Source organism: Schistocerca americana, chromosome 4 (genome assembly GCF_021461395.2).
Source record: "Schistocerca americana isolate TAMUIC-IGC-003095 chromosome 4, iqSchAmer2.1, whole genome shotgun sequence".
In the NCBI taxonomy this organism is placed as follows: domain Eukaryota; kingdom Metazoa; phylum Arthropoda; class Insecta; order Orthoptera; family Acrididae; genus Schistocerca; species Schistocerca americana.
Genome location: NC_060122.1, coordinates 697,555,283 through 697,580,440, shown reverse-complemented (window position 1 = coordinate 697,580,440; position 25,158 = coordinate 697,555,283).

The window sequence follows — 25,158 nt, the reverse complement described above, 5'->3', positions numbered from 1 at the left end:
TGAACGTGTCTTGACTTCATGCAATTTTGTAATATATAGACATGATTGGAGACCGTGGCTGTTACATAAATAAATTGTTGATGATGTCCAGCGACCAGCCACAAATTAGTTTCAGGTTACTTTATTTAAAAAGTATCATTACCGGTTTCGAAATTTTTTGCAATTAGATAGCAGATGGTTTTTTCATGCTCTCATCAGTACATATTACACATTGGTTTCCTGTTAGTTGCCATAGGACAAATAATAATTTACAAACTGGAAACGTGTAACCAAAATAGTTACGGTTCATATTTGTGTTCTAATGCAACTTACATGGAATGTCAATCTGGCGCATTTGTATTAGCAGTTTTGTTGCAGTGAAGTACATTCTCTAGGATGTTTGTATTTCTACAGTCAAAAACGTTGCACTGCGTTGTAAACCACTATCGTTCGGCCACAAAACGAATTTTCACTGTGCACCACACGTTTTGATTTACAGCATACGAAAGCAAATAGACTGTTTGCAAAGTGCATGAGTATCGAAGATGCTAAAATGCAATCATACAAAGATCTGGCATTTTTAAGGGGAGGAAACGTAAATTACTATTATGGTTTATTGATATAATGTTTTACATTAAAATTTAGGATTATAATGTAGACAGAAACGATAAATACATGGGATTTTGTGAATTACAACACTTACGTCTTAATTTTTGTTTGATCTTGCTTCTATTATCAGCCACAACTTCAGAATTGTCTCTCAGGTGTCTTTACCTTTCCTAAGACCAAACTGATCATCATCTCACATCCTACGTTTTACTTCCCATTCTTCTGTATATTATTCTTGGCATCAATTTGGATTATTAGCTGTTAAGCTAATTGTGCGATAATTATCACACTTGATGGTTCTTGTGATATTTGGAATTGTGTGGATGAAGTTTTTCAGAAAGTCAGATGGCATATTGCCAGTCTAATAGATTCTTCACACCAATGTGAATAGTAGTTTTGTTGCACCTTCCCCCAAAGATTTTAAAAATTCTCATGGATTGTTATCTATCCATTCTGCCTTATTTGTTTTTAAGTTACCCAAAGCTCTTTCAGAGTCTCTTTCTAATACTGGATCCCCTGCCTCCTCCATATCGACTGATGTTTCATGTTTTGTGACGTCTTCAAACAATTCTTCCCCCTCACAGAACCCTTCAGTGCACTCTTTCCACGTATATTTAATAGTGGAACTGCCGTTGCACTTTTAATGTTAACACCACTGCTTTGAATTTTACCAAGGGCGGATTTCACTTTTCTGTGCACTGAGTAAGTCCTTCCGGTGATCGTTTCTTTTTCGATTTCTTCACATTTTCCATGCAGCCATTTCACCTTAGCTATCTTGCACTTCTATTGATTTCATTGCTCACTTGCTATTATTTATGTATTCCTGAATTTCCTTGAATGTTTTTCTACTTCTTTCTTTCATCGATTAACTGGAGTATTTCGTCTGTTACCTATGGTATCTTCACAGCTACCTTCTTTGCACTTACGTTTCTCTTTCCAACTTCTGTGATTGTATTGTTTAGAAATGTCCATTCCTCATCAACTGAACTTCCTCTGAGATATTCATTATCGCAGTACCTATATCCTTAGAGAACTTGAAGCTACCTCTTCACTGCTTAGTACCTCCGTATACCACTTCTTTGCACATTGATTCTTCATGACTAGTCTCTAAACGTCAGCCTAGTCTTCATCATTACTAAATTGTGATCTGAGTCTCCTGTGTATGCCTTACAATCCAACATCTGATTTCGAAATCTCTTTCTCACTATGATGTAATCTAACTGAAATCTTTCCGTATCTGCTGGCCTTTTGCGAGTGTAGTTCCTGCTCTTGCGATTCGTGAATAGAATATTCTCAACTACTAGCTGTAATTTATTTAAGAGCTCAGTTAGTCTTTCTTCTCTCTCATTCTTATTACCAAGCCCACATTCTCGCGTAATCCTTTCTACTACGCCTTCTCCTACAACTGTATCCCAGTCTTCAACAACTATTAGATTTTCCTCTCACTTCACATACTGAATTACACACTCTTCATATGCTTCCTCTATCTCTTCGTCGTCTGCTTGCAATGTCGGCATGCATACCTGAACTATCGTTGACGGTGTTTGTTGCTGTCGATTCTGATGAGAACAACCTGATCACTGCATTGTTCACAGTTACTCACTCTCTGCCCTACCTTTGTATTCATAACTAATCCCACTCGAGTTATACCATTTTTGCTATACTCATCTAAGCAGAGCCCCTGTCAGTAGTACGGAGACGGCGGTGCTGGTGCAATTTTGATACCAAACTTTTATCAAATTGGTATGAAAATTAACGCTAGAAGTACCGGATTTCGTCACACCCCTACTAGTACCATGTTGGTCATTTTTGACCCACAGTAGAAAACCACCGTTTTGTTTGTATTTGGGTGGTATTCTGAGTGCCACCATGTTGAAAATACGTTCAAGAATACTATACAGTATAACCAAAGAATAATTTTTCCTCTAAAATGAATAGAACACTGTAAAACATAAAATTCCAGAAACAAACTCTTTTTAAAAATTTTGGGTTTTACAGAAGAAACTTCGCTGTCTTTCATGAATCACCATTAAAACAAGTAAGTGAAAGAATGTTACAACGTTTTTCTTCGCAAAAAGATTGATACAGAATCAAAAAATATTGTTTACATGAGTACTTATAGTATTTTTACTTTTACAGACAAATTAAGTAATGAGTATTTGTGAAAGATTCTAAAATGCAGCAGGTGACTTAAATTCTCTGCATGTTTTCTTGCTTATTATAATCGAGAAACTAAAATATACGAACAAATAACTTCAGTCTATAATTATAAAGAATTGGAAATATTTAGGAACAAAGACCCGACAGAATTTCTTAATCTGGGATTGGCTCACAAATCAGACATTTGACAAGAGTTTTTGCTTGGCAGATTTTGTACACATATCTGTTTCACTTGAAGCATACGTTTGATGTATTATTCCCCTTTGTTGCTTTGTTGTTTGCAGGAAACCTGAATTTGGCAACGCCTTCTATTTCCATACTGGCCAGCGCCAGTATCGAGTGCCTGCAACTGGAAATTGGCTCATCTCTGCAGTTTAGGCTAGCAAGCTCATCTGCTACTCTGACGATAAAGTCTTGGTGAAAAATCTTAGAAGTAAGTAACTTAAAACTTGTGTGAACGTTGATCATGGCAAGATCAAGAGTATTGTAAAAGACATGCAAAGGCCATTTGTGGGTGACGGATCAGTCGTTGTAGTGTCTTACCATTTGGTCAAGTATATCGACTCCACCCTTAGTTTCATTCCAAATCTTCAGAGATTCTGGAAGTTTCGTCTCAAAATTCTCAGTCACCTGAGATCCAACGTGCAATTTACTCAGAATAAGGTTTTTTTCCTTTTCCCTTAGTATGCTGCGAGAAGCTTGCCACCTGACTTGTAAGTATGTTGCTTGCAATGTGTCGTCTCCACTTTGCACCGCTGTAGGGACCCCTTTGAGTCACCCCCGAAAAGTGCCAACTAAACTTGTTTATTTTTATTTCAGCTCATCCGCCACTTTGACGGAGGTGAAGAAGTTGTCAGTCGTGGTGTTCTGTAATGGCGCCGCTGTTTGCAGATGATCAGACTGCAGACTGATCTACCAATCAGCGCAGAATGTTCTTGTAATTCCAAAACCATCGTCGAAATAAAGAAAAAGCGAAAATTTAAACTCTTAAGAAAAAACATCTGAGTTAAGCAACTTATTTCAGCTTGACAGACAAATTATATTACCTGAGAGCATCTCTCACGTTCAAATCATGTCTGTAGATGAACTGTTATGCACCTGTGTATTACAAACATCTCAGACACATGAAATAACGTTACAGGATAAAGCCTTTCTCGCTCACATGTCAGAAAAAAAGCAATCATTTTACGTCTGACAACAGCAAGCTATAATTCAAGAGGGCTTTGCTGTTTTGTACAATATGGCAGGTTCCGTTTTACCAGTGCTTTGCTCTGTCACACTGGTGTTCACGAAAAAAAATGTGAGAGCCTCTCTTCTGATATATCGAAAAAAAAATACCATCTATGTATTGAAATCGAGCATATTACAATACATGTATAGTTCCATCAGAAATGGTGGCGAGTGGCTGATGTCGCTTGCACAGATCAGTGCAAAATTTTGTCAACTGCTCTCGAGGAAGACCATATCCATAAGACTATCAGTGACAAGAGTGGGTTCCTGTATTGTTCCTCCATAAGCGGTGTTTCTTTAGCTGTAACACATCAAAGCTGTGTACGACTACAGCTTTGTACACCACCATACATTTTGTTTTTCTACCATGACTTTGAGGTCTGTGTCAGGTGCTAAAACGGCATTAACATGTTTCGATCCATTGGCTCTCACAGAAAGCTGAACATCACATGGTGCAAACTATGCAGTTCCCCCAACACTCAGACTGGTAGAAACAAAACACACAGCTAATATTTCTCATTGACAAAAATGTGGAAGACATTGAACCATATTTAAACCGGAAGAGTTTGCAGCACTGTAGAGTGTTTCCATCAGCTATCCAAAGGTGATCACATACAGAACAGTTTGCAGATATCCTGATATGGTTGTGGGGCATATCAGAGTTGGAAAATGTAAACAAAAGCAGTGACGCTAATTTGGTACGCAATAAGAGTATATACGGGGGTAAGTCAATTATTACTGCAATTTAGTTATATTTTTGTTTATTTTGGTAGTACTGTCGTTTTACATTGATGGCGCATTCTTTATTCGTTGTTATATCTTTGCAATTTTCAAGCTTCTAGGTTAGTTTCGTTATCGCTGCCGTGCTGTTAATCATGGCTGCTCCGCTGTCTATTTGCACCAAAGAAGAGCAACGTTCAGTGATCCGTTTTTTGTGGTCGGAGGGCGTATCAGGGGCCGAAATTCTTTGAAGATTTTTGGTACAGTACGGGAACTGTGTTTTGCCACAACAGATTGTCTACAAATGGATTGAAAAATTCGGAAATGGTCGCACAAGTATTACGCACGATGAAGGAGCCGGACGAGCGTTTACCACCACAAATGAAGAAACCATTGAGCGTTCACGTGAAATGATTCTCTTAGACAGACGATTAACTATTGACGAAGTGGCACATCATCTGCAAATTAGTTACGGTTCTGCCTACGAAATCACCCACAACATACTTGGGTTTCATAAGGTGTGTGCAATAAGGGCCCCAAAAAACTCACACAGTTGCATAAACAAACGCGCCTGGGCATCTGCAAAAACATTTGGATCGATATGGTAACAAAGGGGACAACTTCTCAGACAGGATCATATCTGGTGATGAAACATGGATCCATCATTACAAGCTGGAGAGTAAACGGCAGAGTATGGAATGGAAACACCTAAAATCGCCGTGCAAGAAAAAGTTCAAGACCCAACCGTCTGCAGGATAACTGATGTTTACTGTTTTTTGGGATGCACAAGGTCCAGTACTGGAACATTATGGGGAAAGGGGCACAACAATAAACAGTGTACGTCACAGTGAGATGCTTACTGCCAGGCTAAAGCCTGCAATTAGAAAGCAAACGCCGAGGATTGCTGTCAAAAGGTGTGATGTTGCATGACAATGCCCATCCGTACTGCGGCCCACACTGCTGAAACGCTCCAGAAATTCAAATTTGAAGTACTGGATCATCGTCCATATAGTCCCAATCTGGTCCCTTCTGACTATCACTTGTTTGGTCCACTCAAACATGCATTAAGGGGACATCGATTTGCTTCGGACGAAGCAGTGAAAGAAGTGGTGCATTCCTGGCTCGCAGCTCAACCGAGAACCTTCTTTTATGAGGGCATCAGGAACCTTGTACAACGATGGATCAAGTGCGTTGAAACGCAAGGAGACTATGTCGAAAAATGATGTTCTTGTAAGTTTCCTATTTGATTACACTAAAAGTTTGTAACTACTTTTCGGATAATAATTGACTTACCCTCGTACTTATGGGAAAAGTATCAGAGTGCAGCTTAAATCAACTCTGTACACTTGCCAATTCCCTGTTGTAGAGCCCTACATGGTAGAGTGGAAATCGGATTAATGCGTGGAACTCTGCCAGGCTTTTAGTTTCCATCAAGTTCATCGCCACATGTCTCCAAACTCTCAGATGTGTCCAATCAGTAAACAAATTTGTTTCCAGATTACGAGTTTCCAATCTGCACCACTTTCTGAATCTCATCTAAGTATGAGGCGAATGTACCTATAGTTTTCATGATCTTCCTGTCCAAAATGCATGCATGTAGATCATCGGGGAAGAGGGAATTCTTAGAATTTTTTGCTAGCTTGGTGTATAGGACACGCAAATATCCTCCTATAAAATCCGACAATGCATCGGTATGCCAACAATATTACCATATACATAGGGAAAAATATCGAAAAAATATGAAAAATGACATACAATTGGGAAAAAATTAAGAAATACCTGTTATAATTACGACTAATTGATAGGAAATACGTAAAACTGAGGGGCAAACGACGAAATTCATAAAATCGCAAAGAAACTTGCAAAATTACGTAAATTGGCTGAGAATACAAACAGTTAGAGAAAAAGGACAATGAAATGGCAGACACTGACATGGTCTGAGAGTACTCAGACACTCAAAACTGAGAAAAGCTTAAAAATTATGTTCTGGCTACATTCAGTTTTAACCTATCCCTTCCCCCTGTGGACCACGTAGCTTTTCGTAACACACAATTCAATAGAGGTGACATAAGTATTACACTGAGGCGCTACATTAAAGCAGGGGAAACATATGTATCCCAAACCATAAGTATGTTCTCACAGACGCAGTCAAATATGGATGTTACCAAATGATGGTTGGTTCTCACAAGCAATGTTATTCTGTAAGTATTAAGGAGAAGAATCAATGAATTTATCAGACTAAAGTGATTCTCGAGAGTGTTCTGTAGGAGAGTGGACCGATGCCACATATATCACCTTTAATAGTATGAGGGAGAAGGTGTACACGAGAGATGTGGTGTTAGGACGAAATTCCTATATTATCCTACACATGAGAATAAATACTTAACATCAGACCTGGACTACTTTGTGCAAGAGAAATGCTACCAGAGCCATGGTGACGCTGCTGTAAATGACAATGAGACTTTTACATCTCATTTGACTACTGATCATGGTGTTCACTCCCTCATAAAAGGTTGCTGCTTCTTCGTGTGCATTTTCGTACAGCAGGGCAAGGATGGTACCTCAATGTATCTACTGTGGAAAACATTCATGTCCGTTTTTCTTCGCTCTATTTCCTAGGGAGACAGAACTGCATCTGTCAAAAGCGACACTACCACTGTTAATGATAAGCACGACTGATGCATGAAGTGTGGTTGAGGGTAAGTATATTTCTGACTTAAAAAGACGTACAAAATGCAATAATTTGCTAAGAGACAGAACTATGGTTTCCAGATGTCGTTCTAGTTTATTTATAAGCAGTTCGAGCAGTAGATATACACTGGCAATGCCTTCCTAAGACACCAGAATAGTGCAGAAGGAAGTATATTTATCGTTTTACAGTTTTTCTCGATAGTGATGGGGGTAGAAAACCTGTGGGATGGTTGTTTGCCTGACGTTGGACATATATATCGTCCATTAGAGTATTAAGAGCGTTGGATTCCGCATGACTAATATTTCAGAAATCATATGACCTTAACAATATAGCATTCTTAGGTTCAGAACCACTGGAGTGTGTGTTTATGCTCTACAGTCATTTGTCTCATGCCATAACATTCCTGGTAGCGATTCCAGACAGTGGAATAATGCTTCAAAATTGATAGCACAGCTGATTTGCCTAAAAGTTTGCAAACTCCATCCTTTTGGAGCGGCATCACCTATTAACCACATTTCTTCTTAACCATCAGTTAAATCATATCAACACTTCATATCTACTCTACACCGATAAGAGGTGCTACTCTACTTGACATGCACACAACTGCAGACATCTTGAACATTTGCATTGATGCTGAGGGTGAGATAGGTGTGGAACAATCTTTGCTGAACAGCAGTGATGGATATAGCTCGCCCTGTTTCTTCATGTGATGTGGAATGTTTTGGTTGTAGGACCCTCATATTTCTGGTCAGTTGCAGTTAAATTGGTGACCGTGTTGCAGGGAGGATGTGGGAGGGATCGGTCAATCTCCTACCTTATCCTACAAATGCGAGAATGCTCTCTGAAGCTCATCCATGTAGGGAAATATGGTCAGTCATAATCGTAAATTGTGCACTATGATCCATGTGCTGCAGATATGTAGATAATCTAATAGCATAAGGCACAGTCTGGTATATAATATATTGGTGCATAAGGCCGAATGGACGTACTGCACAGTCATTTATCTGCATTCACAATGTGGTGTATGGTGCTTGCAAATAGTGAAGGGGTGATTTAGCAATGATACAGAAACTGGGAAGCATTCTGCAGTGTCATTGGCTGGCACTGAAACTACAGAACAACTGGCATACTTCGATGTATATGATGAACGGACATACTGCACAGTCATCTATCTGAATTCTCAGTCTAGTATATCGTCTAGTATATGGTATTTGCAAAGTAGTGTGTGCCTTAGAAGTGATACAGTAATAGGGAAGCAATTTGCTGCGTCACTGGCTGGAATGGAAATTACAGAATAACAGCTGAAATTGCTAAAATTGGTCATGATATCCAGTATGGTGTGTATTACAGTAAGTTATCCCATATAAACTATGTCTTTTCCATCCCATATGTGCACTGGTATGCTGTTGATTACCACATAACAACTGACTGACACCACTTGCTAGAGACGGAGAGACCCGTGGTAGAACACTGGATACCTGTTATGGTCTCTGTGGACCGTGGGATTAAAAGTAGAGGCCATCACCTTCACAGTTGTTTGGAAGCATTCCTCAATGCTGCAGACTCGTCTTATTTCCATACGTGGTGATGCCTTCCCTTCTTTCAACAGATAAGAAAACAGTACCCCTTGTTATTTCTACTTCCTCGCGTGTATTCTGAACAGCACATTCTGGTGATGGTCAACATCGGAACAGTAATCGTGTACATGACTGCAAAATGAGGAAACAATGCTCTTCAAACTGAACTCTGAGACATTTGCTAGCCTGTCACTGTGGAAGACGAGATTAACTGTACAGGATGGCTGATGGAAACACTCTACAACCCGCAAACTCTCCAGCTGCCATAAGTTGTGATGTCTTCTATATTTTTGTGAATGAGAAACATCATCTGCGTGCTTTATTTCTACCAGCATGTATGTTGTGGGAGCTGCATAGTTTACAGTATGCGATATTAACATTTCTTTGAGAGAAAATGGATCGAAACATGTAAATGTCAATTTAGCACCTAACGCAGACCTTGAAGTCATGGTAGAAAGGCGGCAGCTTCGGTCGCGCGGTTCTAGGCGCTTCAATCTGGAACCGCTCGACTGCTATGGTCGCTGGTTCGAATCCTGCCTCGGGCATGGATGTGTGTGATGTCCTTAAGTTAGTTAGGTTTAAGTAGTTCGAAGTTCTAGGGGACTGATGACCTCAGGTGTTAAGTCCCATAGTGCTCAGAGCATTTTGAAAAATGGTAGAAAAACACAGTGTATAGTGGTGTACAAAGCTGTAGTCATACACTGATTGGATGGTTTCAGCCCAAAAACAATGTATTAAACTGCTTATAAAGGAACAATAGGAACCCTCTCTTGTCTGTTGGATATGGTCTTCCTCCAGTACAGTCAATAAAACTTTCTGCAGATCTGTGCAAGCTACTTCAACCACTGGCTACAATTCTAATGGAGCAAAACATGTACACGTAATATTATCGATTTCAACACTCAAGAGAGACACAGTAAAATCTTATAGGAGATTCTAATACAAGAACGGCTCTCATGACTTGCTTTGTAAACGCCAGTGTGATGTAGTACTGCATTGGCAAAATGGGACCCGCCATAGTGTACAAAACAGCAACGTCGTCTGCAGCCCAATGTAAAAACTTTACCGATTTTTCTCATAAAACTAAAAGAAAATGGACTGCACCTATTTTTGTGGAAAGAGAAAACTTATTATTATCATGATTGTGTTTCCCTTTTTAATAGATTCTCGCTTATAAGAGGTGGGTTGATGTAAAATCCAGTTGTTACAGTGAGGTGTTTCCACATTCAGAAGGCTGGCATGGAGGCCGTAGCTAGTCTGTGTGTGAAGTCGCCAACACATGCTGTGCCCCACGGGGCGCCACTTAGGGCAGTGTGGGGACAGGGTGGCGACACTGCATCTTAGATGAACAAACAAGGTGCACTTGGAGAGGTCCTCATTTATCTCGTATTGTTGAGTTGGCTTTATGTCTTTTTGTGTTGTCGATAGGCTGATGCTTGGACTGACCCTCAAAGTGAAGCCGATGAAGCCAGTAACATTGGTGCATTGGGCATTGGGGGGGGGGGGGAGGGGGGGGGGGAGGCAGAATGCTGCGTGTGGCCAGAGACCACAGGGGGATGGCGGAAGGGCAACATAGAAACCTCAAAGCCCATGGTAGCAGTTTACCATTTGAAAATCCTGTGTCCCTCATAGGTGGAGAGTGGGAGGTAGGGATGGAGGGGGAAGGATTAAGGGAGGTAGGAGGGCCACCAGTTTTACTTGTTCCTGGCCGTACAACAGTGATGACACATGTGAAACTGATGCCCCCTGTGCAGTTCTTAAGTTCTACACTTTTCCCCAAGACATGTGTTTCATTATGACTTGTTGATTACGATTGCTGGCTTTTTTCATCGAAATGTGTAGGCCTAATTAGAACAGTGAAGTATTTCCCATCATTTGTGGTAGCGTGTATTTTCTTCGATTACCTGGGCAGGGATTGTCGAGCAGTGCATGGGGAGGCATCTGTAGTGAACTCCGACATCAAACAGGGATACATAGAGTCGCCAGCTGTATGCTTACAGGAAACACAGTTGAACACAATTCCCACCAAGAAAATGAAGAGAGTACCTGCCACTCCAGCATTTTTTTCTGACAGCTTGTAGGTTAAGGGTAGAGTCTGTGCGCATCTGTCACCAGTTTAAAGTGGTATTTTGAAGTTTTTCCACAACAGGATAACCCCAGTTGTATGGCATCATAAGTTTTTGAGCTGTATTGCGATTTTAGGTACTCTTTGTGTAGCGGTAAGCATATAGTTGTGTAATTAAGACCCATCTTTATGATTAATTACGTAATTAGAATTGATCTTTACTTCAGTTTCCCAACCAAAATAAATAAAATACCCTAACCTAACTTTCCTCTCCTGCATCTGGATAGTTTCCCTGTGCTGAGGCTGTGCACTTGGGCTTTCTGTCCTGAAGGACCAGGGTTCGAGTGCTGAAAAGGGAACCGCCATTTTTAATTTTCCGCCAATTTCCGGATGTGGGAGGGGTGGGATGGAACATCAGCGCAGGCCTGGTACAAAGAAGTTCCCAACAAAATTCGAAATTTCCACTAAAATTTAAAATTCCCGCCAACAGGGTAGGCCATTTGTGGCGAAACGAAGAAAACGCTTAAGACAAAACGTATGTATATTTTGCCTTTGAATTGTAATCTGCAATCAAAAACGACCGTTTCCACTGAATATTTCAAAGTTGCCAACCCCCCGCCCCCCCCCCCCCCCTTCTCCTCGCCGCCGCCGACGCACAGGGTCGATTGTGGTATTGTTGGATGTCCGCCTCCGAGACAAAAAATGTTTTCGAGATTTAAATATCAGTATCAGTTTAATAAGTCACAGCTGCAAAATACTAACGCGAATTCTTTATAGACGAATGGAAAAACTGGTAGAAGCGGACCTCGGGGAAGATCAGTTTGGATTCCGTAGAAAGGTTGGAACACGTGAGGCATTACTAACCTTACGACTTATCTTAGAAGAAAGATTAAGAAAAGGCAAACCTACGTTTCTAGCATTTGTAGACTTAGAGAAAGCTTTTGACAATGTTAACTGGAATACTCTCTTTCAAATTCTGAAGGTGGCAGGGGTAAAATACAGGGAGCGAAAGGCTATTTACAATTTGTACAGAAACCAGATGGCAGTTATAAGAGTCGAGGGGCATGAAAGGGAAGCAGTGGTTGGGAAAGGAGTGAGACAGGGTTGTAGCCTCTCCCCGATGTTATTCAATCTGTATATTGAGCAAGCAGTAAAGGAAACAAAAGAAAAATTCGGAGTAGGTATTAAAATTCATGGACAAGAAGTAAAAACTTTGAGGTTCGCCGATGACATTGTAATTCTGTCAGAGACAGCAAAGGACTTGGAAGAGCAGTTGAACGGAATGGACAGTGTCTTGAAAGTAGGATATAAGATGAACATCAACAAAAGCAAAACAAGGACAATGGAATGTGGTCAAATTAAATCGGGTGATGCTGAGGGAATTAGATTAGGAAATGAGACACTTAAAGTAGTAAAGGAGTTTTGCTATTTAGGGAGTAAAATAACTGATGATGGTCGAAGTAGAGAGGATATAAAATGTAGACTGGCAATGGCAAGGAAATCGTTTCTGAAGAAGAGAAATTTGTTAATATCGAGTATAGATTTAAGTCTCAGGAAGTCGTTTCTGAAAGTATTTGTATGGAGTGTAGCCATGTATGGAAGTGAAACATGGACGATAACTAGTTTGGACAAGAAGAGAATAGAAGCTTTCGAAATGTGGTGCTACAGAAGAATGCTGAAGATAAGGTGGGTAGATCACGTAAAAATGAGGAGGTACTGAATAGGATTGGGGAGAAGAGAAGTTCGTGGCACAACTTGACTAGAAGAAGGGATCGGTTGGTAGGACATGTTTTGAGGCATCAAGGGATTACAAATTTAGCATTGGAGGGCAGCGTGGAGGGTAAAAATCGTAGAGGGAGACCAAGAGATGAATACACTAAGCAGATTCAGAAGGATGTAGGTTGCAGTAGGTACTGGGAGATGAAGAAGCTTGCCCAGGATAGAGTAGCATGGAGAGCTGCATCAAACCAGTCTCAGGACTGAATACCACAACAACAACAAATATCATCACTTAAAAGGAACACCCTGCGTACAATAAATGCTTGTGTTGTAGTTACAAATACGTTACTATGTAACGTTTTCTCTTGCTTTTCAGATAAGAAACAAGTTTTTTAGTTCCATGAGTTGTTTCTAATTTGCAAAAACAGTAAAATATCAGTTAACATAGCGTAGTAATATATTCGTAACTACTACATTTTATATATATACATTGTGTCTCATAAATGAAGTCAAAGACATATATCAAAAAAACAAACCGCATTTCATGTAGTTGCAACGACGCATCCTACATCCATGAATTTTGAAGCAACTAAGAATTGACGGAAAACAGAAAAAATGACGAAATTGCAAGCTATGTTTGATACACTAATTTTTCATTTCTTGCCCACATGTATGGGCTTGTGACCCGACAACGTGTGGAGAATTCTTTTTCGTGGTAACGACATTGATTCACAGGGTGACTGAACGTGTTGACAAAATCAAATCTGACACGGTTCGTGTGTCCACAGGTATACTTGACAAACCACCGGAATATGAGTAAGCGAGGGCAGAAAGGGAAAGACCCCTCCATCATTAAGATAAAAGTAATAAAATAATTACTTTCCGAACGTAGGTGGAAATGACTCAAAGAAACAGCATTCTTTCCATTTACAGCCGTAACCTGTACACCTGTGTTCACAGTCGTAGCGCTAAGTGAAACACCGATAATGAGACACACACTTTTCATTTTATATTGTGTGCATTTTGTTGTTGTCAAATTTGTCAGAATTTTTTCTAGTTCTAAAATTAAGTGCATGACTCACATACTACCCAATATCCGTAAAAATTATTTTCAAAAATTATATTTCTCTCAAATTCAATTTCTTTGAACATATATTAAATTGATATACAGATTAATATTCTTTTGTTACTTTAAATCCGTCTTGATTGCAAATTTTTTTTTATTTTTTTTATTATTCATATGACCGGTTTCGGTTCATTCAGAACCATCTTCAGATCTGTAAAAATAATTATACTAATTTACTATTTCACGAAAGCAAATCTTTTTCATCCTATCTTATCAACATCAAATGCACCAGAACGTACCTGATATTTAAGTTACAGGAGTAACCCGTCCAATTCAGCAACTTTCACATGCTACGTCACATAAAATTGGTTGGCAGAGTGCACGTCATTTATATTAATTATGACACTATTACCGACAGGTGGCGTCTGGTACATTTGTTACATTCCATTTGCACATACTGTATTCAGTAGATCTTTTTTATATTAAAAATATTTAATTAAAATATGTAGATGTCAAAGCTAAAATCTGTACTTGTCAGGATTAAAAAACAGTAAAATTATCATTTTTATACGATCTAACAGGCATAGGGCGATTTATATATCTATGGTGCTGGTGTGAACTTGTTTTCTTCTGCGGTCTGCTTCCGTGGTTACCCATTCCATTCCATTTCGAATACCTGGCAGCTGAGCACAATACTCTAGTAATGTCCTATCATCAATGAACTCTTTCTACAGAGACTTCTCTTTCCTTAATTTCCTTCAGCTCTTTTTGTTTTCCTGTTTATATCATTTAAATCTGCTTATCTCTCTGTACAGAAACCAGATGGCAGTTATAAGAGTCGAGGGGCATGAAAGGGAAGCAGTGGTTGGGAAAGGAGTGAGACAGGGTTGTAGCCTCTCCCCGATGTTATTCAATCTGTATATTGAGCAAGCAGTAAAGGAAACAAAAGAAAAATTCGGAGTAGGTATTAAAATTCATGGACAAGAAGTAAAAACTTTGAGGTTCGCCGATGACATTGTAATTCTGTCAGAGACAGCAAAGGACTTGGAAGAGCAGTTGAACGGAATGGACAGTGTCTTGAAAGTAGGATATAAGATGAACATCAACAAAAGCAAAACAAGGACAATGGAATGTGGTCAAATTAAATCGGGTGATGCTGAGGGAATTAGATTAGGAAATGAGACACTTAAAGTAGTAAAGGAGTTTTGCTATTTAGGGAGTAAAATAACTGATGATGGTCGAAGTAGAGAGGATATAAAATGTAGACTGGCAATGGCAAGGAAATCGTTTCTGAAGAAGAGAAATTTGTTAATATCGAGTATAGATTTAAGTCTCAGGAAGTCGTTTCTGAAAGTATTTGTATGGAGTGTAGCCATGTATGGAAGTGAAACATGGACGATAACTAGTTTGGACAAGAAGAGAATAGAAGCTTTCGAAATGTGGTGCTACAGAAGAATGCTGAAGATAAGGTGGGTAGATCACGTAAAAATGAGGAGGTACTGAATAGGATTGGGGAGAAGAGAAGTTTGTGGCACAACTTGACTAGAAGAAGGGATCGGTTGGTAGGACATGTTTTGAGGCATCAAGGGATTACAAATTTAGCATTGGAGGGCAGCGTGGAGGGTAAAAATCGTAGAGGGAGACCAAGAGATGAATACACTAAGCAGATTCAGAAGGATGTAGGTTGCAGTAGGTACTGGGAGATGAAGAAGCTTGCCCAGGATAGAGTAGCATGGAGAGCTGCATCAAACCAGTCTCAGGACTGAATACCACAACAACAACAAATATCATCACTTAAAAGGAACACCCTGCGTACAATAAATGCTTGTGTTGTAGTTACAAATACGTTACTATGTAACGTTTTCTCTTGCTTTTCAGATAAGAAACAAGTTTTTTAGTTCCATGAGTTGTTTCTAATTTGCAAAAACAGTAAAATATCAGTTAACATAGCGTAGTAATATATTCGTAACTACTACATTTTATATATATACATTGTGTCTCATAAATGAAGTCAAAGACATATATCAAAAAAACAAACCGCATTTCATGTAGTTGCAACGACGCATCCTACATCCATGAATTTTGAAGCAACTAAGAATTGACGGAAAACAGAAAAAATGACGAAATTGCAAGCTATGTTTGATACACTAATTTTTCATTTCTTGCCCACATGTATGGGCTTGTGACCCGACAACGTGTGGAGAATTCTTTTTCGTGGTAACGACATTGATTCACAGGGTGACTGAACGTGTTGACAAAATCAAATCTGACACGGTTCGTGTGTCCACAGGTATACTTGACAAACCACCGGAATATGAGTAAGCGAGGGCAGAAAGGGAAAGACCCCTCCATCATTAAGATAAAAGTAATAAAATAATTACTTTCCGAACGTAGGTGGAAATGACTCAAAGAAACAGCATTCTTTCCATTTACAGCCGTAACCTGTACACCTGTGTTCACAGTCGTAGCGCTAAGTGAAACACCGATAATGAGACACACACTTTTCATTTTATATTGTGTGCATTTTGTTGTTGTCAAATTTGTCAGAATTTTTTCTAGTTCTAAAATTAAGTGCATGACTCACATACTTACCAAATATCCGTAAAAATTATTTTCAAAAATTATATTTCTCTCAAATTCAATTTCTTTGAACATATATTAAATTGATATACAGATTAATATTCTTTTGTTACTTTAAATCCGTCTTGATTGCAAATTTTTTTTTATTTTTTTTATTATTCATATGACCGGTTTCGGTTCATTCAGAACCATCTTCAGATCTGTAAAAATAATTATACTAATTTACTATTTCACGAAAGCAAATCTTTTTCATCCTATCTTATCAACATCAAATGCACCAGAACGTACCTGATATTTAAGTTACAGGAGTAACCCGTCCAATTCAGCAACTTTCACATGCTACGTCACATAAAATTGGTTGGCAGAGTGCACGTCATTTATATTAATTATGACACTATTACCGACAGGTGGCGTCTGGTACATTTGTTACATTCCATTTGCACATACTGTATTCAGTAGATCTTTTTTATATTAAAAATATTTAATTAAAATATGTAGATGTCAAAGCTAAAATCTGTACTTGTCAGGATTAAAAAACAGTAAAATTATCATTTTTATACGATCTAACAGGCATAGGGCGATTTATATATCTATGGTGCTGGTGTGAACTTGTTTTCTTCTGCGGTCTGCTTCCGTGGTTCCCGCCACTTTGGTGTTGTGCCGCGGCCGCTCACAATCCTCAACGAACAAAGCGAATTCAATCATAACGCCTATTTTAGCATTTATGACGACCTACTAAGATGACAACTGTTGCGTATGGAGATCCAGGCCGAGGGATGAGAGATGGTGCGCGGTGGAGAAGCCGGAAGACGCGTGCAACGCCTGGCGTCGTTGACGGGGCCCTCCTGTGCGGCCCTCTTGCCCGCGGCGATGGACAGCAGACGACTGAGCGGCCGCGGCACAACACCAAAGTGGCGGGAACCACGGAAGCAGACCGCAGAAGAAAACAAGTTCACACCAGCACCATAGATATATAAATCGCCCTATGCCTGTTAGATCGTATAAAAATGATAATTTTACTGTTTTTTAATCCTGACAAGTACAGATTTTAGCTTTGACATCTACATATTTTAATTAAATATTTTTAATATAAAAAAGATCTACTGAATACAGTATGTGCAAATGGAATGTAACAAATGTACCAGACGCCACCTGTCGGTAATAGTGTCATAATTAATATAAATGACGTGCACTCTGCCAACCAATTTTATGTGACGTAGCATGTGAAAGTTGCTGAATTGGACGGGTTACTCCTGTAACTTAAATATCAGGTACGTTCTGGTGCATTTGATGTTGATAAGATAGGATGAAAAAGATTTGCTTTCGTGAAATAGTAAATTAGTATAATTATTTTTACAGATCTGAAGATGGTTCTGAATGAACCGAAACCGGTCATATGAATAATAAAAAAAAATTTGCAATCAAGACGGATTTAAAGTAACAAAATCACTGATTGCTGTTATCCCAATAGACATTATGTCTGTTTTTGCAAATAATATTCTTTTATTACATTTTCTATATTTTATGGCTATTTTCGTTATAATCTTGGTCGCCTCCGTAGCTGAGTTGGGTCCCATGCGAACGACCTGGATTCGATTCCCGGTACAGCCAACGGCTTCTCCTTGGTGTGGGGGACTGGTACGGGGTGTTCCCACCCTCGTGATGTCTGAGGAGCTGCTTGAATTAAGTAGTGGCCCGACGGTCTGGTATGTCGGCGAAACGACTGGGAGATCGGTGTGCTGAACATCCACATGACACATTATGGCAGCGTATGACACGGAGGCCAGTTGACATTCCTTGCGCCTTCAGGATCCAGATGACGAGCGCAAACTCCTCCAGCCTTAGGGTTCTGATACACATTAAAAGTGAGGAGAGCTGAAGACTTTAAGAAACAGTGTCCTACAGTATTCGCTCATCCTCCCCCTCCATCCCCACCCCTTTAGAACCGAACTGAACCTTGGATTAGATCCTGAACTATCTTAATTTACTGTAAGGTACGAAACACTGTTATAATGAGCTTGACACGAACCCAGATCTGAAACCCAACGAAAACCACGAGGTGAACCTAATTGCAGGTCTCGCATTGGAATGATTCACTTGACTTCGATGTAAGGTCTTCCCTACATACAGTAAGGAAACGTAATTTTACTTATTTTTAATTATATGCCTGGCGTAAAATACAACTTTGAATGTCCGGGGGTGAGGGATTAAATAGCGCGTCTCGTGATGATTTTCACTGTATGTATGCTGCATATAATGTTAATGATAACCTTACGTTGCATTGTTCTGTTACTACCACGATTCTCCGGATTATTCACGATTACCCATTCCATTTCGAATTCCTGGCAGCTGAGCACAATACTCTAGTAATGTCCTATCATCAATGAACTCTTTCTACAGAGACTTCTCTTTCCTTAATTTCCTTCAGCTCTTTTTGTTTTCCTGTTTATATCATTTAAATCTGCTTATCTCTCTGTAGCATCCATGTATCATCAATCCTTCGTCGAATATTTCACTTCCAGTTACTCATCTTCCTACAACTGTTTGCCACTTACGTTTCTGTTTTATTGTTGTTCACCGTAATCCTGAAGGGTTCTAACTTTCGCCGAAACGAGGTAAGTCGTCTGTAGAAATTAACATGATTATCAGTCGCATTTGCAGCTTTACTCGAGTTCTTAGTTTTACTTACCACTTGCATTCCATCTTCGATATACATGTTAAACTACAGTAGTGGAAAGCTGCAATATCACCGTATTCTTCATTAACATGACCTTATCTTTATTTATTTTAACCATCGTGACGATATAGTCGTACACAGGGAGAGAAGAGATTATAGTTCCTAGATGTAGCGTTCTATCCATCCACTGTTATATATATTTAGTACACAACTCAAAGGTGAAAGTGTCTCTAGAAACACGCAGCTGTGTGTTAACTTGTTTTAATGTATTAATTAGTACAAAAATGTAACCATCAATCTTTTTGTTGAGTTTCCATTTTAATTAAGCCGATTTGTCGATCACTGCTTTCCATGTACTGTCTTCTCGACATTCTTCTGTACATTGTCGTCCAAGCCATACATTCATAAAACCACAAAAGTCTGCTGGTTTCCCATCTGATGTCAAACTGATATTAGACCCAGCACCAACACAAGATTGGTTGAAAACGTATTGTTATTGTCACAAGCAAAATACACATGCTGTCCGTTGATGGTACTGTAGATCTCACATTATCTGATAAATCAGCATTTAACCATGCTGATGACACTTCATCTGTGCTGGCTAAATTATAAGCAGTAATGTGTTATATAGCAACAAGCGCGATCTAAATAGCCATCTTTCTTCAATATAGTATTAAACGGCAGCCACAGCTTCAGAAGATCACGTAGATGACAGCTTTTGAATACAGACGCTTTTCTTATTGCATGTTGACATCCTTTCTCGCAGTCACTCTATAATCCAGATTTTTTTCAAATATAGCCAATTCACACATTGGGCCACTCAGTAGTGATGATTGAACTATCGATGTGTGGTGATCATCGCAAATAGGTGATGCTGATATGTAATAACGCTAATGCATCGTAAATAAGCGATGCTGATAATTTATGACGCTAGTAGATATTCTATCCTCTGCCTGCAATCACCCTCTTAGGTGGTAGGGGCCTTGAAAGATCCACTGCCACACCCTCAAATTACACTGTTTGGAAAGGCAACATCATCGATCGGAACAGTTTTATCATCTACCAAGAGAGTAATGTCGTGAGCCGGTTAAGCTGTATTTCAACCTCCCAGAAAAAGAGCATAGAAAATTGCTTTTCAATCGTTGAAAACACAGGTGTTGAGAAGAGATCTTTTTGGTATAGCCTAGCAACTGTTAAGGAAAAATCAGTAAAAGTTTTATGGTGTAGTGCCATTTCACTGTATTCAAGGGTAACATGGAGCAGACACAAAACGTGGATTTTCTGCAGCAGAATCTGAACAGAAAGGTAAAGAGAAAAAAGTTGGATGAATTTCGCGTACGTATTTCTGGCTGCGAACAGACACGCACGACTCTCTCTCTCTCTCTCTCTCTTTCTGTCTCTGTGTGTGTGAGTGTGTGTGTGTGTGGGGGGGGGGGGGGGGTAGGTGGGAGGGTGGGGGGGTGAGTTTTTCTGAGTGATATATTTGTTATCTGTCTTTGGGGCCGGCCGATATTTACAGACATTGGAAGGCATATATTGATTTAAATTTCTGTCAATTTTTTATCATATTGACTGTAATTTGGGACAGTGATACATTATGACTGTACTTTACTGGCAATCAGCAAATGATTTCTGAAGAAATTTAAAATTTCGTGAGCATACTAACTTTCATATTTGATTCAAGTTACGTCTTACCGCTGCCATTATCCCTCATCATTGCAATTAGCGCTGTACACAGGAAAAGGTGCCAACAGGTATGATATATTCTTTGCTTACTGTGGTCGTGCAAATAGTTTGATTGGCGAAGAGATTAAATGCAATGGGTGACAGGTTCTCACTTTTCTCCCAAGTCGCCTACCTGGCTATTAACTCTGCTGGTGGAAGCGATATATATATGTCAGAGAGACTTCGCTAGAAATCGCTTTCGCGCTCAGAGATTTTTTCTCTTTAATGCAATAAATTATGCAGTTATCTCGGTTTCTGAAAGCTTGGTGTAAAGCAGTAATGATGCAGTGAATTTAATTCTGTTTGCTTTTAATATGCATGTCTCAACCTGACACGAAGCGTTTCTAAGATTACGTGAGGTATCTAGGCGAGCTGTATGTATTTCTTATTGCGTACGTTTCTTTCTAAAAACAAAAATGCGAGACTGTATGCTAGGAACACGATCTAAGAAGTTACTTGGCAGTATGCACTGCCAACGAACTCCCAAGCAAATACGTATCTGGTGAAACTCCATTCGGCGGAGATCCTTATTTGTGCATTATTTACCACTAGACAATAGACATGCGTCATGAATCGCTATTTGTAAAACTAGCATCTCACACCTACTTACTGTTACCGTTAGTTTCTTCCATATGGTGCGCTTACAAAGATATAATGTGATGAAATAAGTACACTATGTGACCAAAAGTATCCGGAAGTGTGGCTAAAAATGACTTACAAATTCGTAGCGCCTTCCACCGGTAATGCTAGAATTCAATATGGAGTTGAACCACCCTTAGCTTTGCTGACTTCTGCCACTCTCGCCGGCATACTTTCAATCAGATGCTGGCAGGTTTCTTGGTGAATGGCAGCCCGTTCTTCACGTAGTGCTGCACTGAGGTGAGGTATCGATGTCGGCCGGTGAGGCCTGGCAAAAAGTCGACGTTCCAAAACATCCCATAGGCGTTCTATATGGTTCAGGTTAGGACTCTGTGCAGGTCAGTCCATTACAGCGATGTTACTGTCGTGTAACCACTCTGCCACAGGCCGTGCATTATGAACAGGTGCTCGATCGTGTTGAAAGATGCAATCGCTATCGCCGAATTGCTCTTCAACAGTGGGAAGCAAGAAGGCGCTTGAAACGTCAATTTAGACTTGTGCTGTGATAGTGCCACGCAAAACAAGGGGTGGAAGCCCTCTCCATGAAAAACACGACCATACCATAACACCACCGCCTCCGAATTTTGCTGTTGGCACTACACACGCAGGCAGATGAAGTTCACAGGGCATTCGCCATACCTACACCCAGCCATCGGATAGCCACATTGTGTACCGTGATTCTTCACTCCACACAACGTTTTTCCACTGTTCAATCGTCCAATCTTTATGCTCCTTACACCAAGCGAGGCGTCGTTCGGCATTTACCGATGTGAAGTGTTATATTACTTGCAATGGATCCTGATGCAGTTTGGAAATCCTGTGTCGTGGTCTAGATAGATGTCTGCGTATTACACATTACGACCCTCTTCAACTGTTGGCGGTCTCTGTCAGTCAACAGACGAGGTCGGTCTGTACGTGTCCCTTCACGTTTCCACTTCACTATCACATCGGAAACAGTAGACGTAGGGATGTTTAGGAGTGTGAAAATCTCAACTACAGACCTGTGACACAAGTGACACCCAATGATCTGACCACGTTTAAAGTCCGTGAGTTCCACGGAGCGGCCTATTCTGCTCTGTCACGATGTCTAATGACTACTGAGGCCGCTGATATGGAGTACCTGGCAGTAGGTGGCAGCACAATGCACCTAATATGAAAAAATTATGTTTTGGTGAGTGTCTGGATACTTTTGATCACATAGTGTAGCTCACAAGGCATATCTATCGATGCGAAATTTCCGATAAATGATAGCACTCAAAGGGACAGGTAATGTGCTCTATTAGTAATACTTAAATCACATTTGTCGACTTAGACACTGAGGATATAATTATTTTGGAAAAAAAGACTAAACACTGGTGTTTAATTGCTCAAAATATTTGTAGTCTCGTCTAACCTAAATGAATAGTGTCCAGGGACTCTGATAACCAAGATGAGATGCAACAAGAAACTTCGGAGGAAACATGCATTTAACGTGGGAAAATGTGTGCTATTCTTGCAGCCTTTTGAATGCTGCAGCACCCGGAAGTTAGCAGCAATCTTTACATAACCAGCACTTTCGATGGAAAACTGTCTTCGAGGGGTTATTTACTGCATCTCTCATGCCTTGTGTGATACACTTTGTAAATAATTGATGGATTCCCAGTGGAATAAAGATCTATGTAGATTAAAAAAAGAAGGCTTTTCAAGGTGGCGGGCCGTCTGGTTTCTTCGTACTCTTATTAAGAGCCAACAAACCAGACTATTTTCCACTGCTAAAATCTGAATTTGCATACATGTAAATGAATGTTATTTCACTACCGTGTTATACTATCATGGAAAGTAAATAGTGAAAAGCTATGTACCAGCATGTTCATGATCGGGAGTGGGATGCATGCATATGTTAATTCTGTTCATTTCACGTAGGAGACCACGAGGAGCTTTGGGGCTGTGAGGAGGCCAACACTCACAACGGTAGGACGTGGGCGGACATCCGGTCGCTGGGAATTGCCGACGGAGTCCCGACCCATGGCTGGCGGCTTTCACTTTTGACTACACCGAAAGTCGCTCGCTATTTATACGATAGCTGGGAGCAGTTTTCTCACGAAAGCCTCGTGTTTTGGGCAGTAACTCACTATCTCGGTGTCACAGCTGTGCTGGTCGCCGATCTCCACGAGATAGCTGACAGAACGACCCCACATGTCGCACCCTGGCCCCCTTCGGCGGAAAGCTTCCCACGCATAGTCCTGGTGGAAGCTGTGATAGTGTGCTCAAGTGTTACGTCAGCATATATTTGCAGTCGCCGTCGTAAATTGGCGCCTAGCTTAATGGAGTGCGGTAGTGGGAGTCTAGACACATTTGTTGTAAGGCCATAACTGGCGAAATCTTCGTTTATCGGCGACGATTGGCCCAGTTGTGGCACAGCAGAGCGCTCGCTCTCTGGGCGCAGGATGGGAGAGACTTTTAGAGGAGTTTGTTCTGGTAACTGCAGGGGTCGCGTGCTTCATCGCCCGTGCTGCAGAGTAGTTTCCATTGCAGTTTCACTTACTCCGGCCACCCGTACAAACAGAATTTTTTTTTCGCGCCCGCTCTTCTATTGTTCTCCAAGGCGGAGTCCCATTTCCATGCAGTGCAGCCAACCCCGAGTAGCAGCCGTCATCATCACGCCGTCTCGCTCCGTACTGTCGGCAATACACGCATCTCCAGCCAGTACCATTTCAGTTGATTTTTCAGTCGCCCGAAATTCGAACCAAGCTTTCTCAGTAGCGGCGTCCATAGAACAACTTTGCCTCCTTACGTGGTACAACATACGATTACCCACTTGTTTATCTATATTACACATTTCGCCTATTCTCTTTGCTCCAGCTTCTCGTGGTAGAGAAGCACACCAGATTCCATGCAGTGTCGTCTCTACTAGGTTCTTACCAACACCTCTGTCAAGTGAGGACTGTTTACATGTTTGGTTTCCATTATTACACGTGATTGTTCCTTGTACAAATTATGATAAATTCTGTGTTCCATTTAAAGAAAATAAACATAAATGTAAATTTTTAGGATGGCGTTTATCTGTTAAACAGTCAACAACACCAGAATACTTCCCCATCATCATTTATGGAGATGAACTTTGATCAGTTAATTTAATGAATAAATTAAATGAGAGATTTATGTCAGGGGTATTATAAGATCGCATTTCTCATCTTGCGCAGATTCAACATAAACGCAGTTGCGTGTGATCTGCATACGTGATTCTGTCCTCAAACTTGCACATCAGTTAAGGGACCCACAATAGCAAACACGTGGCAAGGTTCCATGTTGGAGACCCTTATCTTTGTATTCGTACCCTGCGGATCTCACTGATACAATTTAGCTTCTTTTTCTCTCCTTCGTCAAGTGCCTGAATTTTCATTTTCTTTCTTTTTAGATCTGCTGTAGATTTAAGTTGCTGACACATATGTAATGAAGCTTATATCTTCCTCATCTTTTATTTAGTGGGTTACCGTGCATGATGACTCAAGTTTTTGTGGTTTACACATCACATTCTTGATCATTGCCGTAAATCAGTGTCGTAAGCAGCGTGGTCAACTTGTATATGATATGTTTTTGGGTATGTGTTATTTTTGGAGGGGGGAACTTTCCTTGATCATTGTCTTGAGAAAAGAATGGTAGGTTATTCGATCCGTTCGTTCCTGAATTAATGTCGTTGTTGCAGTGTCATTCAGATCTGAACGGCTGACAAGGAGTAAG